Genomic DNA, 16,533 nt, shown 5'->3' on the forward strand with positions numbered 1-16,533 from the left:
ATATATGAAATAATGCTTCTCCCATGTGTTTTGACTGACCAACTAGTGCTATATCCTGAAAAAGAAAAAAGGAAAAACAATATGACAAACTCATGATTGTACATGGTTACATTGAAGGAAGGCAAGATAAGAAGAGAGGTTGAAATCATGAATTGACCAGGAACTCTTTGATTTTTTTTCCATGGTAGTTAACCTACTCAATTCCTTTTCAGGCTCCAACCCCACCCTTAATATACATCACTTTGACTTATACATCTTATCTAAAATCATCTGAGCTTACTTTAATTTCTGACAATTTGCAGCTCACGCGTGTCTGGTATAATTAAAAATGTAATTTGAACTCTGTTTTTTTTATGCTCTCACTAAGGACACGAAGTCAGAGCAAAATTTGCATAGTAACATTTGCTTTCTTCTGTGTTCAGAGCAGGAATATAATTAAAAAGGTGAAAGGCTTAGAAATGATGGTTCATAATGTTCTTATTCAATAACAGTATATTAAAATTCTGATTAAAATAAAATAGCTAATGAAAAAGGATTAAGCTGCGTTAGTGTTTCATTTTCATTTTCCTCATTATATGTATGGTGAGCAGATGACTCAACAGTGTTATAACGGAGAGACCATCCTAAGCTACTGCTGCTTGGGAAAACCTATTCAACTGGAGTTTTTAACAGCTGTTCCCAAGCTTCATTAAGGCTCATTACGAGTTGTCATGTAATGGAGAACTTATATTTTCTGATGATCTGTGCATAGCAGTAAAGATAAAAGTCTATCTTAAGGCAGAACTAGAAAGAACAGAAGATGGTACATATTAAAAATAGATTACAAAAATTCCCTAATTAGCTAGCACAGACTGTAAAAGCTAAGTACAGCCACTCTGTTTTAAAAGGAGACATGAAAAATGACTTAATTGAGGTTGGACTTTTTATGACTCAACCATGACATTTTAGATAATACAGGTAATCTATCTAGCTGTCCTTTAATAATACACTAGTATATCACAATAGTGTGCATGCACACACATTTTGAATTCTCCACAAACAAATTCCAGCTTTTTTTTTTTTTTTTTAAAGAAATGGATTCCAGTCTGATTCTGGTGATGAATAAAGTTAATATGGTGATTTTAGTCTAATTCTTAGGTAGTACTGTGCAAAATATTAGACTTCAGATTTGGGAACAGTCCATAAATTTGAATTGTGTAGTTAAGACATATTTCTATGCTGGACTGAGAAGAACTTCAAGTATAAACATCTCTGAATTTTTTTGAGAGTTAGGCTGTTAAAATCCAGACTTTTACCTGGATCTCAGTTTTGAAGCAATTCAGATTCATCTCTAGTTCGAAATAAGCCTCTTGTGTATTATAAGTATTGTTCCCTTCTCTTTGTCTAAGAGAAGGATAAGAATTTTATTCAGTTTAGTGGTGATATCAAGGACATTTCTTATAAAATAAAAAATAGTGAAGTGCAGCAGAAATGACAAGGTCAGCAACAGCAAAACAGAAGGCATTCCTCTATACCAGACACCATGATCAAGGGGTTATAGAGAACATGGGCAATGGGCTGCAATTTAAATTCATCAGCAAAGTATTCTCTACCTTGTGCATGTTTGCATACAGATTTCAGAGAGCTGGTTCTCCAGAAACGTGTTTAATTTACTAAATGTGATAAGCAAGAATCTTTGGTGTTTGGAGTGTAGGGTGACCTCAAAGGAAGATACAGATGGCACATTTGGAGAGAAGGGTTCCCCTGATGTCAGTTAATCTGGAACTCAGGAACCTTGTATTAAGGGGTGGTAATCCAGTGTGAAGAGAGAGTGTAGGAAGGTGGAACAGTACCTGTAGCAGCATCATAGGTACCAGTTATAGCTGTTGCAGCACATGCGGCATCTTTTGTTCTTTATTAGTTTTCTAATGGGTCATTATTTTAGAATTTGTGACGAGGTCCTCTAATATGATTAGAATGTTTTTGTTACTAATACATTATGAAGCAGCTCTGGGCAATGAAGATAAATATCCGTTATACAAACAGACTTTGATTGTAAATTTTAATATTTGTATGAAGACAACTCTATTTCCGATAGGCATGTTTTATATGTTAAAATAAATCATAACGGCTGAAGTCTGGAGTCAATGACACCAGTTAGCAGCAGCAGTTGGAGGGGAGGCATGCTTTCTCCATTCCTGAGATGGTGTATATATAATTCTCAGGTTAGATTCAGTAATGCCTGTTAACAGTGTGATTCTCATTTTAAAGAAGAAGACGAGTGTTAACTCTTCTGCTGCTGGTGCAGGTATACTGTGTGTACAACCATGCAGGTATTTTCTTATCTAAATATGGCCTGTTATTTCCATCCTGGTGCCTGCCTATCTGTTTCCTACCTGGTTCTTGACCAGAATTCCTTCATATCCACCCAATAGATAGCTAAAAGGAGATCTAGAAGAATGATTGACCACTTAATTTAGTCTCTTTTGGGTCCATGATTGGAAGGCCTTGATTCAGCAAAGCACTTAAGTGTTTAACTTCAAGCATTTAAAACTCCCATTGCAATTGAATAGTGAAATGTCCAAGTGAACATTTCATGAATAATCCACAGTCTTTATCAACTATGTTTTTTTGGAAAATGCATACAAATATCAGATTGGTTTCAGACAGATTCATGAACCAAAGAAAAAAGCCTTTAATTTATAGTAATTATTATTTGCAGCAAGTAATTTCACCAGTTCTAATGTGCATTCACTTCATAAAAGTGCCACAATATTTCATATGATTGGCTGTTGCCATGTAGGAGAGGCCCTATAGCAGGAATAATCAAGGTCTTTCAGTACAGGATTGAGATACAATGGCAGAGCAATACAGTGCCCACAATATAACCAGCCTGCAATATGGCTGTTAATAACTAGTGCCATAAGTATCAAATTCATCTGCATGAAAATTCCCTCCATAGCTTAAAAAAATTATAACATTGGCCACCTCCTGTGAGTCAAGTTGAAAATAAATCAAAGAACTTTTTTTTCCCCTTCTGTGCACTGAAGATTTGATGTAAAAGGATTTGTTAATAGAAGATTTGAAGTGAAAGAGCTACCCCAAAGTAGGCAGATGTAGTAAGATAGAGGCACACAAATATGTTTACTCTAAAAACAAACTCCCCCTGCAAGTCTTACAGTCCTGGTCAACTGATAAGGACTTGTGGGGCTCATTCTATAGGGCTAAAAATAGCAGGGTAGGCATTTCTGTTTGTTCTTGAAACCTGGAGATGGAGGTGGGGAGTCTCAAAGCCTGAGCAAGAATGTCTACATGGCTATTTTTAGCTTGGTAGCATGGGCTACTCAAGTCAGAATCTTTTGACCTGGACTCTTAGACTTGCTACTGTGGGTTCTCTCTGTCTGCCTGCCTGTCTTTTTCAGTGTAGATATACCAAGTGCTGAGGAAAGCTTGCTTTATTGATCAGATAAGTTCTCCTAGGAGAGAAGACTAAATGTGCAAATATTGTGTGTAGACTATTCTGAAAGCTAAAAGATATATTTAAGCTCAGTGGCTAAAGCTAAGATGGGTGGGAGAAGAGGAATTTAACTATTTAGCAAGCAGCTGTAGAGAGCCCAGAAGTTAAGAAACCACCAGAACTTTAGGAACACAAGCTTGCGAATACCAGGCGGAATTCCTTTTATCAGAGATTAGATGGGAGAGGGAAGGAGAGGCAGAGAAATGTGAGGGAGAAAAAGAGAAAGACAAAAGAACATTTTGTTCTTCTTGGAAATGCATTCAGACAGAACCTTCTTCATTTATAAAGAATCTTCTCCAGGCAGTTAATTAGCTTTGTCAGTCAGCTGTCGTAAACCAGATTATTGAACTGTTTCATATTTGAAATTCTTTAAACTAACATCTTGACATTGCCGGTAGGTGTGTTAATAATCTGAAGACATGAGAAGAATTTATTAGCTTTGGTGTGCTTGTCTGTGAAATGCAATAGCGAGTTACTTCATATTATCCAAACACAGCTTGGGCTTTCTTCTGAAAGGTTCTAATTGCATTTTGAAAATGCTATTAGCTTTCTTTGAGGTGGCAAATGGCAATATCATTGTGTGGAACTCACGATGTACATAATAACTAATCCCAATGCATCAAATGCCAGTTTTTACACACATCACACAGCTAAAGAGAAGAGTGAGAAGAGAAATGGGTTATCATCATTTTCAACTAGCATCTTCCAGCAAACTTTGAGCTCAGACTTCAGCTGATCATGATCACTGTGTCAAAGGTGAACTGAGCTGAAAATGTGTTGCAGAGTGTCACATGACCTTACCTTACTGGGAATATTTATATCCTTTCTTCTACTGAAATGTCATTTTTTAATTCACCAATGCTAATAATACATCTTCTCCAGGAATTCCTCAAAATACAACAATCAATTTAGCTTTAAAGTTTAGTTTTATGTTTCTAGGCTAGTTATTAATTATGAAACTATTCATCTGTTTCAGGAGTTTCTAATATGGCTCATCACCACAATAGTATTTCATTATCATCTGCAAGGGTCTAACCTCTACAAATTGACACCCCCCAAGACCTACTTCTTAAGGACTGCTTACATTACACTGAATATACTTACATATAAATTGCCATTTTTTGTTTCTTTTTCTATTTATCTAAGGAATTTATATGTTTCTTATATGTTGCTATAGAGAGACTCCTCTATTCAGCGGACTGAATTAAACTGGGCTCCTATGTGCTTGTTTTACTGAAGCTTAACCCCTTCTGTCACAGCTGCAACCTGTCCCATTCTTTATTCTTCCCCACTTCTTGCTCCTCAATCCTTTCACATTCTCCTTATCTAGACACTCCCAGTCTCCAGTCATCGGGATTCTGACCCCAGTACCAGTTTCCCAGATCTGCAAATTCGAATTTCCCCTTCCAGACTTCTTTTCCCAATGTGAGTCCTCTTGCTGGCAGCTTCATGGTCCTACCACACACAGTCCCAAGAAAGGAACAGTGAAAGTGAGTCCTCCATTCTGGAAAACAGCCAATTAAAGTCCAGCAAGCTACGATAAAAGGAGTTGCAGGGCATGAGCAGGTCAGTTCATGCCTGAGGATAGAGAGGCAAATAGTGTGCTGTGGTCTGGCCAAAGGGAGCTTGATGAGTTGCACTAGCTAAATTTGGGAGGTGAGAATTCTCACCTAAGGCATTTGTCCATTTTAGACTGTGTGAATTGGCGTTGGGGCAGAGCCACTGAAGATCCACATAGTGAGGGTACCAATCTCCAGGGGCACAAGAACCAAGAAAGAATACAGCACCAAACCCAGCTGACAGAGGGCACTGATGAGACGTTAGTGCTCCATCACACCTAGTCTCCCACTCCCATTCCTAATCTCCTCTGCCAGTCACAGTTCCCTCTTACAGCTCCTATGCTGACCTGTTTGCATCCCTAGCCTCCAGTCTCTGTCCCTTGACCACTGACATTCTGCATCCCCACTGGCTCCCAGTCATAACTTCCCTCCTTGAGCTCCTTATCCTGTGTCACTGTCTTCTTCTCAAGCATGTTTCCCCATTCTCATTGTTCAACCAGTCAGTGTGCTCCCCAAGCATGGGACTTACAGGGAGATCTATCTACTTTCCCTCATTGCCTCCTGGTTCCTAGTTCCAGTCTCACAGTTCCTAGCTAGCCCCACCTTCCCCTCCATTCTAGCTCCTCCTTCCAGTTTCTCCTCTCCCTTTCCAGTCTTCTCATACCCAATCCCCTTGTCCCATCTGTTCCCATCACCTACCATAGCATCGCCACAGATGTCTTGTCCCCTCAGGCATTTTCCTGTTTGATGCTGCTGGAGCTCAGTAGGAGGTCACTGAGAGCACAGAGGAGACAGTTTCCCTGTTCTTTGTTCTGGTGCCTGGATCCACATTCAGGCTGGCCTACATTATCTGCTAGGCCCTAGGCTTGAGTATGCACAGTGGCTAATAACTAAGCAGTCTCTACTGATCATGTGTAAATGTAATTTGTAAAGGGTTATAACTTGGCCAAATTTGGGCAGACTTTCTTAGGGATGATAGTAAGGCCAGGCCCTATCGGATTTCAAGTCTCTGCTCCTGAGCATGAGGGTATTAAAGATTTTAAAAGAAAAGCTCACCAGAGTTCTTTTAACATGGACAAAGCATTTTACTTTTTCCTAATTACTTTCTCAGAAATGGCTCAACGCTTTGGACTGATTTTTTTTTCCAAAAAATGAAATATGAAACAAAAAACCCAACAGCAGCCCAAGGAAGACACCATATATGGAAAATTTCATCCCAAATGGTCAAAACTTGGTAAAGTTATTAGGAACTGTAGACAGGATCTTATAACAGAAATTTTGGGGAAGCTTAATAGATATCAGTCCCACATATAATAATAATAATAAGCATTTTCTTCAGATTTAACATACAGGCAGTCCCCGGGTTATGTACAAGATAGGGACTGTAGGTTTGTTCTTAAGTTGAATTTGTATGTAAGTCGGAACTGGTACATATTGTAGGGGAAACTCTAGCCAAACATTTCTCCAGAGCTCAGTTTTATTCTCCCACACCTCACTTCCCTCAGTCCTTTATTCTCAAGCTGAGGTGTCTGCTGAGAAAAGCCGCTCCGCGTCTCCCTGGTCTGCTGGGGGAGGGGGCGCTAGCTTCGCATCTCCCTGGTCTGCTGGGGGGAAGCAGCTAGTGCGGGGTTGCCTCACCCCATTTGTAAGTAGGGATCCAATGTAAGTCGGATCCATGTAACCCGGGGACTGCCTGTATACCAATTTTTTGGCAGAGGCTAAATTGATATGTATGCAATTTCTAAGGCCTGAATCCTGCAAACATTTATACATATGCTTGCCTTAAATGTGAGCATTAGTATTTGGTAGGTTTAAAATCAATAATCCAATGCAAAATCTAAGACAAAGTATTTTCTGTTATTGTAAGAGCTTGTCTACATGACACTAGTCCTCATGAAAGGATTGTAAATTTTAGTCTGTATCAGCATGTTGTACCTATGTGGATCCTGATGGCATGTACTGGAAGTTCCCTAAAACACATGTATGTAGGGCTGTTTGAAACAAGAATATATACATGTTAGGAAAATATAGTGGAGTTGACCTGTCATAACCAGGAAGGCTGACCAGCAACCTGGTGACTAAAGGGTTAATTATGTCTCCTATCCCTAGACAGGTATCTGGTCAGCCAATAGCAATGCAGGTAGGAATTTCAAACTAGGACAAAGGAATTTTTATTTTTTCCCTCCTTTGCCAGAGACAGAGTGGTTTCTTCCAGGTAACAGGAAGATGAAAGGCCATCTCTCTCTCCAAGAAAAGTCTTCTCACAACATGTAAGTGAGGCGAAGTTTAGTTAGTCCATCAGGTTTTATTGTTTTATGGTTTGGGAATCTGGAATTGAGGTCTGTGCTGTTAAAAATGTTTTTTCTTTCTTTTAAAGTGTTTTTTTCCCTCTCTTTTGTAATGATGCTTTCTCACCTAGGCCGTGTCCAGACTCAGGGGTTCTTTCAGAAAAAGTAGCCTTTTTTCGAAAGAACTTCCCCTGCGTCCAGACTCAAGCCGCGTTCTTTCGAAAGTAAATCGAAAGAACTCGGCTTTTCTTTCGACGGCTGTATACCTAATTTTACGAGGAAGAACGCCTTTTTCGAGGGAGATCCGTCGAAAGAACGTGAGTCTGGACGGGGGGAGCACTTTCTTTCGAAAGAATTGGCCTCCAGGAAGAAGCCCTGGTGGACAATCTGGGGCATGGGTTGCACGTCTGTGGTTCCTGGCTGCAGCCATTCCTTAAAGGGACAGGCACCCTCAGAGACACTTGTTGCAGACAAGGAGCCAGAGCACACAGCTACCTTGCTGCAGCATGTCCCAGCCCCAAGACCGTCCTGGCCCTTCCACAGAGCCTTCTGAGGACCCAGCCAAGGGCTCCAAGTGCTGGGCACCATCCTGGTCTGGCGCTGAGATCAAGAGCCTGTTGGAGCTGTGGGGAGAGGAGGAGGCCTTACAGGCCCTCAAAAGCCGGCGGTGAAATGCCGAAATTTATGGCCGCATGGCTGAAGCCCTGGCCCAGAAGGGCCACTACCCCCACACCCAGGACCAGGTGCGCTCAAAGGTAAAAGAGCTGCGCCAGGGGTACGTCAAAGCCAGGGAGGAGAGCTCCCGGTCTGGGGCAGCCCCCCACTACTGCCCCTACTACCCAGAGCTGGACCAGATCCTGGGTGGCAGTGCAGAAGCACGCACACCACGGAGGTTCGTGCAGTCCGGACTGGCAGACCCCGTGGTGGACGCTCCAGAGCAGGAGCTACAGCACTCTGGAGACGGGGACATGGTCCCAGAGGAGGAGGAGGACAGCGAGGAGACGGCGACCCTCACCACCTTGGAGCCAGTCACCCAGACCTCTGAGGCCTCCCAGGCGTCATCTGGCGCAGGAGAGGAAGCAGCAGGTGAGTACAGTGAGGTTGTGTCACACCCGGGGGGGGGGGAGGTAGGTGGGTGCACAGTGGGTGATGCACAAGGGAAACCTGTCATGCTCAGGCTGATGCCCAGGTCACACACACACACACAGTGTGACCTTCAGAATGTCTGCTTCCCCTGTCTCAAGGGAGAGGGCATGCCCTTTTGGACAGCTGTTGCACACATGACTGATTGTGATAGAAATGTAGCCGTGTTACTCTGATCTGAGGAAGTGGGTCTGGCCCAGGAAAGCTCATCCCCTAATAAACCATCCTGTTAGTATTGTAAGTGCTACAGAGTCCAGTTTTTAGGACTGATTGTGTCTTCTTCTTTTCCTCCACAGCCGGACCAGCCGTGGAAGAGGGCCGCAGCACCCCAGCCCCACCTCCATCTCCATCTCCATCTCGGGGACATGGGAGCCGCAGACACAGGCGTGTCTACGCGGACATCCTCAGACAGCATGTCGAGGCTATGCAGGAGCAGAACTCCATCCTGCGACAGAGGGCGGAGGCAGAGGATCGCTGGCGTGATCGGCTCATGAACGAGCTGGTCCTGCAGCGCACGGTCCTGTACAGCACCCTGAGGGAGGTCAGCGGCTTGCCTGCTGCTGTGCCTGGTCCTGCTCCTCCAGCACCCCATGACCCCACCCCACCAAACCCCCCTTCCACAACAGCATCCCTTTCCCCCCTTGGACCTCCCTCTCCCCCAGCCCCCCCAGCTCCCCAGCCCCTCTCTCCCCCTGGCCCTACTCTCCCCCAGGCTTCAACATCCCAAGAGCCCCCCAGCAGCCAGCCAACCGACAGGTGCACCACCCGATCCCGTAGCCGGGGAGCACCCCAAACACGAGGCCCAGGCAGGAAAGGGAAATCTGCCAAGCCCCGTTCAACCTGATCCCCTTCCCCCCTCCAGGTTTCCAGTCCCCTTCCCCCCTCCAGGTTTCCAGTCCCCTTCCCCCCTCCAGGTTTCAATCACCCCCATCACCCCAGTTAAAGCACAAACAAAGGGTTAAACGAACTGTTTCTTTATTGTATATAGTTTGGCAACAACAAAAATGAAAAAATTTTTTGTTATGTTTGCAACATTGTTTGATAATATGTTCAAAATTATAAATAAGTAAACAGAACATTTTATTTTGAAACACACCCTGGTGTAACTGATGTGTCCAAACTGGGTCAGGAGATAGGTTGTGGAGGGAAGCTTCTATTGGGCCAGGGCCCAGTCCCCAGGCAGAAGCCCCTCAGTGCACTCAGTCTCAGTGGCCTCCACTGGAGAATTGCTCCCGGAGGGCCTCCCGGATGCCAACTGCAGACCGGTGAGCCTGGCGGATGGCAGCTGTCCGGGGCTGGGCAAAGAGCCTCTCCTGGGCATCAGCAGCTCTCCCCCACCTTGGTAGGAAGGCATCCCCTTTCCTCTCCACGAGGTTATGGAGGATGCAACACGCGGCCACCACCTCGGGGATGTTGGTCTCCCCCATGTCGAGGCGTGTGAGCAAGCACCGGAATCTGCCCTTTAAACGGCCAAACGCACATTCGACCTGGTTGCGAGCCCGGTTAAGGCGAGCATTAAACTGCTCCTTGCTCGCATCCAGCTGGCCGGTGTAGGGCTTCATCAGCCATGGCATCAGGGGATAGGCGGCATCACCCACTATGCACACCGGCATGTGCACATCCCCAACCGCAAACTGGTGGGGGAAAAATGTTCCTGCCTGAAGCCTCCGGTAGAGGTACGAGTTTCTGAAGATGCGGGCATTGTGTGCCCGCCCTGACCACCCAACACAAATGTCCGAAAACTGGCCACGATGGTCGACCAGGGCCTGGAGGACCATAGAAAAGTAGCCCTTTCTGTTTATGAATTGGGCTGCTCGATGGGGCGGTGCACGGATTGCAATGTGTGTCCCATCGAGCACTCCTCCGCAATTCGAGAAGCCGAGGGCAGCAAAGCCGGCCATGACGCTGTCCAGATCCGGTAGACAGATGAGCCTGTTGAGCAGCTCCGAATTGATGGCCCTCACCACCTGCAGAACGAGACAGACAACAAAATGTTAGAAGGGGTGCCTTATGTCTTAGGAGGAGAACCCACCGCCCACCTTCCCTCTCAAACAGCCCGGGAATCCCCTCCTCAGAACCCCCTCCCCCCCACAATTCAGGGTGAGTGTAGGAGCTCCCTCCCACTCCCACTCCACTTGGCCCTTCCTGACAGTCTCCCTTCCCCCCACCCCAAACTGTGACTGTCCCCAGACAATGACTTACCTCCATCAAGATGGCCCCGACAGTAGATCTCCCCACGCCAAATTGGTGTCCCACGGAGCGGTAGCTGTCGGGGGTTGCCAGCTTCCAGAGGGCAATGGCGACCCTCTTTTCCAGGGGGATGGCGGGCCGCAGGTGGGTGTCTTGCCGTTCCAGAGCAGGGGCGAGCCAGGTACACAGCTCCTGGAGAGTGGTCTTTCTCATCCGGAAGTTCCGTAGCCAGTCTTGGTCATCCCAGATCTCCATCACGAGCCGGTCCCACCATTCAGAGCTGGTGTCAAACCTCCAAACACGCCTGTCCACGAAAAAGTTAGGAGGCAAGGGCAGTGCGGCTGCCTGACGGAGGAACCCCTCGTACCTCTGGTCTGGGAGCAGCTCGGGAAGGAGCCTCATGACAGTGTCATGAAGATGCAGCAACAGCTGCAGTATGGTGGTGTGGGGCCATCGCCTGCCCAGGGGCAGCTCTGGCTCCATGCCAAAAAAAAGGGTCTGCAAGCAGAAAAACCTCAAAAGAAAAAAGCTGCTGGGGTGTCCCAGGAAGCTGAGCACTCCAAACAAGCACTGCAATGCCTTGCTTAATTCCTCGAGGGACAGCAAAGGCAGCTGCAGGAGCAGAGCAACGGGTGTTCAGGAGTGTCCCTTTAACCACGCGTCTCTGCAAAGGGCAGGCAGGCTGCACCCGGAGGGAAATGCTGCCCCCATGCCCTGGCAGAAGCAGTTCCGGGTGGCTTTGAATTTTGAAAGAGCGTCCAGCAGTCTGGACGCTCTTTTTCGAAATAGCGGATCGATCTTTCGATCCGCGCATTGTAGTCTAGACATAGCCCTAGGGAATTTTCTCTGAATATATTAATTGGTGGCTCTTACCATCTAGCCACCTCAACTGTGCGTGCAACAGTAGTTTTGTTTTGATAATAGAAGTTTGCTTTCTTTTTCTTATTAACTGGTATTGGTTCATTTTTGTGTCCTGGGAGGTCTGCTGTCTAAGGAGTCAGCTACCACAGACTGCAGCTTGCTTTCTCTTTTCTTTTTCTTTTTCAAGCTCTTTGGTGCCCCTGGGATTGGTTTCATGTGTCCACCTCTGTTTGGGGGTACAAAAGCACTTGATGGTGCAGCGGATGTTCCCCAAAATCCTGGTATTAGGATTTTGGGGGGAAGTTTTTGTACCAAAGACTGTAGGGCTTTAGGGTGCTCTTGCAGGCCCCCACTTCTGCATTTGTTGTGCCAGAGTGGGGAACAGCCTTGACGTGGCCCAACAGATTAAATACCAATATTATAAGTATTATAACAATGATCTGTTATTAATCAATTCATCCAACTTGCTCCCAAATAGCTGTTTTTAACCTAATATTAAATATGTATAAATAGAGAAGAAAAGCAGAGAATAAACATATATTTTGGCAAGGAGTAAAGAAATATTATGATACTTCGATCCTTTTTCCTCCCAGCAGACAACTTCCCTCTATTTCATCAAAATGGAATCAGCTATACAGTTTTGGTAAAACAAAAAGAAAATGTGACTAAGGCCAACACCCCTATCCTTCACTAATCTGCCACTTCCAAAATGAAGCACTTTAATTTCTTTCAAGACCTTGCTGAATGATGTGAATAAAAATTATCCACACAGTCTGAATGTTTGGGCTTTTTAAAGGATATATTTAACAAAGATGTAGGTGCTAGATTTTAATGTAATGGGATTACTGTGTTAATTGCAGTTTCATTATAAATAGCGTCTGAAAATATAGACCCAATATATTGGGTGAAACAATATAAAACAAGTTTTGCCTTTTACTTCAGTGGTGTCAGGATTTCATCCTATGTCTTCAAATGATAATTTCCCATATTAAGTACCACTTTTACTATCAGCTGGAGGCATTATTCCATAGAAAGGGTAACCTTGTATTTTTAACTCTGGCTAATATTTTAAAGGAAGATTAAGATGAAAAGGATTTTAGGCTGCATTTTTAAAGCCGCCTAAAGGGTCCGAATGCCTGATTTTAATGGAATTTCTTTGAAAAGATCAGCCTTCAAGTCTATCCTATTTTTTTCCCTGGGACTGTAGCTATTTTGATAATGAGATGGTTGTAACTGCTCCATGTTCTCTCCTTGATCTTTGTGGAAAACTATTTAGTGTCAATGGGATTTCCAGGTATACACAAGACTCTCTCTCCTCATAAATTTAGAATATTTACATAATGGTTTGTCCTTGTTTTACCATACATGCTTATTTTCATTTATTCCTTTTTACCTGTAGTGTTTCACTTTAGAATGTGGAGAGAAAACTAAAGGCCATGTTTGTTACAATTCAAAAAGGGCCTTATAAATATTTACCAAAATACTCACTAGATTTTTCTGACTTAATTATGACAAAGAGTGTTAATTACCCAGAAAATGAATAAGTAATAATACCTTGGTGGATTAGTTCTTACTTAATTTCATTGCGCAAAGTCGGTTCTTTATGTTGGTGACACTGGTTGATGTGAATTCTTGAACTTAACTATTAGACCACAAGAGAAACTTCTATGCTATATTTACTAGTTCAATGTATTTTCATGAGAATGTTCTGTATTCATCACTTCTGTAATCATTATCAATCCACGTATCTCAGGAACCCCCCATTCCATGGTGTAACATATAAATGTAATTCTGGAATTCCAGAAGGAAATTACTAGAGACTTGGGACTCATTTGTCTTGCACCTGGGGTAGTCACTCACACCATTACAAATGGTGCACTAAGTGGTTGTATACTGGTACCATTTGGATTTAGTAGCATTGAGTAGTGTGTAAAAAGTTGCATAAAGGGTAATGGAGAATCTGGCCTCCAACTGACAAATACAGAAGAGCCTTATTATCTCTTCCTTGTAGTGGTTCTGGAGGTTACTGAAATACAGTACATAATAAGAACATTTTTGAGAAAGTTTCTTAATTAAATGAAATTTTGATGAAAAACAAGTTATTTTCCTGCAAACTACAATTCAGCTTCTCTTTGAGGAATGTATGAGTTCACTGATTCCTCTGTTTCCTTCCAATATTCTAAATGGAAAAAAGATTTAATAAAATTATTATATTAGATTTTTGATTAAAGATAAAGATATTTGTTAACTTTGGTCTGCAGATTGCAGCTGAGTTCATTAAGAATGCTTGTGTAGTTTTGCTCTAAATTCAATTTTATGTTATCCCATATTATCTATATTCGAGTTGTATATATTCCTTAGTGGTAAGTGTAACCTTCCAAATTTTTATTTAAAGACCATAAAAATATTCCAGAAAGCTCTCAGACTTCTCACAGTTAATTTTTTTCTGTTATGTTCTGGTATCTATATTGAATTTTCACTAATTTTTCAATATAATATATTTCAGAATTTAACTTTCCTTTAAAGCTTGAGCATGTAAAACTCATGAGCTCTGTGCATCTTTCTCACAAATAGTTGTGGGAACATCAGAGGCCTAAAGACAACTCTAAGGTTCTCTTCCTTCCGCCCTCCAGGAGGAAAAAAACATTCGAAACCTTCTGCTATTTCCTACTGTATCTGCCAAGATTTATTTTCAAATACGCACCTGCCCTTGCTAATATAGGTGTCTATAAAATCAATCTTTACCTCGAAAAGCAGCAAATGACATTTTCTTACATTTGCTTTTCCATTTGTATTTATTTCCTTTTCCATATATAAAATCTTTAGTCCATCTCATTTAAACTACCTTTTCATTTCAATATATACACAAACATTTCATTGCACATGTTGATTCATTGCACAAAGTCAAGTGAAAGAGATGAACCTAGTTTGTGTAGATTTGTCCTTACATTGTGTAATGGGCCTTAGTTCTAACTTGAACAGGCCATGGAGAATTCCTGCAGGCAGCTAGAGTTAGCTAGGAAGAATCCAGCCAATCTGGGTCTAGAAGGGACTACATAGGAAGCTGAAGGATTAGAAGTAGCTCAATAGCAGCCCATACCTGGAAGGGAGAAGATGTCTGGCAAGCAGAACCAAGGACAACTCAATAGTGGGGAGCTGTTTAGATCATTGTCTCCAGGAGGAAAAGCCCTGAAGGCACAGCTCTCATAATGGGTGGGGAAACAAACTAAGAGAATGGACTGAGAACAAGACTACAGGAGGCACCGGGATGGGCCTCTGGTAAAGTATATAACATGGAAGGGGTTTGTGACAGCACACAAGGCTGTATAACTTGGTTGGAAGGCTGAGTAACCGCAAGGTTTTTAAAAGGCTAAGAGAATGCAGGCATACACATTCGGCCAGACAAGGGTGCACGTATGAGGTGAGTGTCACCCTGTTACAATCAACTCATAACATGATTGCAATGGTTAAATGTCCAGGTTTAGTGTGTGTAGTTTGTTGTAATGGCAGTAATGCAGAGTTTCCATGAAACTCACATTAGCCACTTTAATTTGACTTCATTACATACATGTGAAAACAAGTAGCACTGATTTGAAAATTAAAGGGGGTTATAACAATCTCCTATAGGACATAACATCAGTCAATTTCATTAAATGGTTTAATCAGCCTGAATTCTTTCCAACAAATCAGATGCAAAATAAACAGATTTGGTTGATAAATTGCCTGCATGGCTCTCCAGAGTCTGCAACATATCCCTGGGATATCCTCTCTCTTCTTCTCTCCTCCCCATCCCCCACTCAAAAAATTATTCCTTTTTTTTCTCTTCTACACTAACTCCAAAATCCAGTCCTCCTCCTTTGTTCCAGTATTCTGCCTTGAAGTAGCATTGGATCCAAAGATGTTAGCTGTCTAACACTTAAAGTTATTCTGATAGAGGGGTTCTGGTAATAGAGAATCATTGATCAGGGAGAGAATAGAGAGGCCACATTCTGGTGGCTCTTTCAAATTGCAAAGTAGAACACTGAAATCTAATGCTATGGTAAATTAAGTCCTTCCCTAACCCATTACATGTTAATAAGTGAAGGCTGGCCACCCACCATCATCTATCCTAACTCTGCATACACCCATATCCAGGTACTCAGCTCCACTACTCAACCACATACTCTTTAACTCTAATCTGATGCCAGCAGACGAAAGGAAGCAGACTAGAGGTTATAAGGTCTTGAGCTAGGTATAGTCCACAATATTCACCATTCACTCCTTGTCATGGGATGATGCCACAGTGAGACTTTGTATTCTGCAGCTTTGATGGCTTGAGGATTGTAATGGGTGACACACCATATAGGCACAAGGGTGGTATTCATAGAATCCTAGGGCTGAGGAGACCTCAAGAGGTCATTGAATGCAATCCCCTTCCAAAAGCAGGACAAACCCCAACTAAACCATCCTAGCCTGGGCTTTGTCAAGCTAGGACTTAAAAATCTCTAGGGATGGAGATTCTACCACCTCCCTAGGGAACCCACTCCAGTACTGCACCACCCTTAGTGAAAGTTTCCCCTAATATTCAACCTAGACCTCCCCCACTGTAACTTGAGACCATTGCACCTTGTTCTGCCATTCATCACTACTGTGAACAGCCTTTCTCCATCCTCTTTGGAACCCCCCTTCAGGAAGTTAAAAGCTTCTATCAGATCCCACCTCATTCTTCTCTTCTGCAGACTACATAAGCCCAAATCCCTCAGCCTCTCTTCATAAGTCATGTGCTCCAGCCCCCTACTCATTTTGGTTGCCCTCCCCTGGACCCTCTCCAATGCATTCACATCCTTTCTATAGTGGGGGGCTCCGAACTGGATACTCCAGATGTGGCCTCACCAGTGCTGAATAAAGGGGAATAATCACTTCTTTAGATCTGCTTGAAATGCTCCTCCTAATGCACCCTAATATACCATTAGCCTTCTTGGCTCCAAGGGCACACTGTTGACTCATATCCAGCTTC

The sequence above is a fragment of the Pelodiscus sinensis genome, chromosome 4 (assembly GCF_052426305.1).
Source record: "Pelodiscus sinensis isolate ZL-2025 chromosome 4, ASM5242630v1, whole genome shotgun sequence".
NCBI lineage: Eukaryota > Metazoa > Chordata > Testudines > Trionychidae > Pelodiscus > Pelodiscus sinensis.